The 1,456-nt window shown below is 48.5% G+C and overlaps 1 protein-coding gene and 1 long non-coding RNA gene across 3 annotated transcripts in view; both read right to left on the reverse strand.

Annotated features, from left to right (window-relative positions):
* ARHGEF4 (Rho guanine nucleotide exchange factor 4) overlaps positions 1 to 1,456 on the reverse strand; it is a 218,481-nt gene that overhangs the window by 122,795 nt on the left and 94,230 nt on the right. The window lies entirely within an intron of this gene.
* LOC108295377 overlaps positions 1 to 1,456 on the reverse strand; it is a 14,543-nt gene that overhangs the window by 9,554 nt on the left and 3,533 nt on the right. The window lies entirely within an intron of this gene.

Genomic DNA, 1,456 nt, shown 5'->3' on the forward strand with positions numbered 1-1,456 from the left:
GGCAAAGCAGCGGCGCTGGCCGGCACAGCCGCGCTGGCCGAAACAGCCGCGCTGGTGACCGTGGAGCACCTCTGCCCGGGAATTTCCTAGTCTGTGGGCAATAAAAACACGGCGTCCACTCACCCTCTGCGCTTTCACTGGGAGCTGCAATCCTGAGCTGTTCCTAAACGGCCATCTTGGATCAAGCTTCGGACCCCTTCGGGAAAAACACTTTAAATGGCATCAGACACCTAGAGGTGTCTAAGCCCAGGGCTTAGGAGGGACAGGGCCTGTATGGGTGCCTTCAGCAGACGCCGGCTCCTACCTCCCCTGGAATCAAAGGCTGTCCCCAAACCTGAAACCCTAGAGGAAAGAAATCTCTAAATGCAAACAGCACCTTTCCCACTGGAGGACTGCCTTGTGCTGGTCTGCATCACACACATATGAAGAAATACGCCACGATCTCACAGGTGGGAGGTGACACTGTGGAGGATTAAATTCTACAGCAATCTGCAGGTGAGGAAAACAATCCTGTCAAGAACGTGGCTAAAGCGTCAGGCACCAATGGGGATGGCACTGCTGAGGGGATTCCTCCATGTCACTAACATATGAGGCTGGACCCTACAGGGCTCTATGGCTTCCTCATTACTTGAGACTTAGTTCAAATGTCAGACCCAAAATCTCCAAGCCAAGGGTGCCTCACCCACCGCCAAACTTCTCAACTCTTTCCCATTTCCTCTTATCTGAAATAATCTTATTCTCTCACTAATTTATTGACTTCCCCACACTGTCCTGTTGTGAGAACACACATTCTGCTGTATTATTCTGTGTCTGCTGCATCTAGAAAATTGCCCGTCCTCAAGTGGCACTCAGTGAGCTCAGTTTATTGACTTGAATATCACGTGAGAGGAATTGGTAGACTGGTCGGCTACGCTTACTGTACAGCCACAGTGATCAGGATACTGTGTCCGTACAAGGATGGACAAACAGACAAATGGAACACAAATGCCAGTTATAGGCCTCTCAGACACCTACATGTAATAAGCAAGACCGTGAAAGTTTTTAAGAAGGTAATTTAAGGGATTCTTTTCCTGATCTTGGGGTAGAGAAAAGATGGATACATTTGACATTAAAAGTGAGAATTTCTGTTCATCAAAAGATATCATTATGGTGACAACATGGCTGGGTGCAGTGGCTCAAGCCTGTAATTCCAGCACTTTGGGAAGCCGAGGCAGGTGGATCACTTGAGCTCAGGAGTTTGAGACCACACTGGCCAATATGGTGAAACCCGTCTCTACTATAAATACAAAAATTAGCTGGGTGTGGTGGCTTTCCCCTGTAGTCTCAGCTACTTGGGAGGCTGAGACAGGGGAATTGCTTGAACCTGGGAAGTGGAAGTTGCAGTGAGCCAAGATTGTGCCACTACACTCCAGCAAGACTCTGCCTCAAAAAAGAAAAAGAAAAAGAAACCTCATGA

This window comes from Cebus imitator, unplaced genomic scaffold (genome assembly GCF_001604975.1).
Source record: "Cebus imitator isolate Cc_AM_T3 unplaced genomic scaffold, Cebus_imitator-1.0 Scaffold635, whole genome shotgun sequence".
Lineage (NCBI taxonomy): Eukaryota > Metazoa > Chordata > Mammalia > Primates > Cebidae > Cebus > Cebus imitator.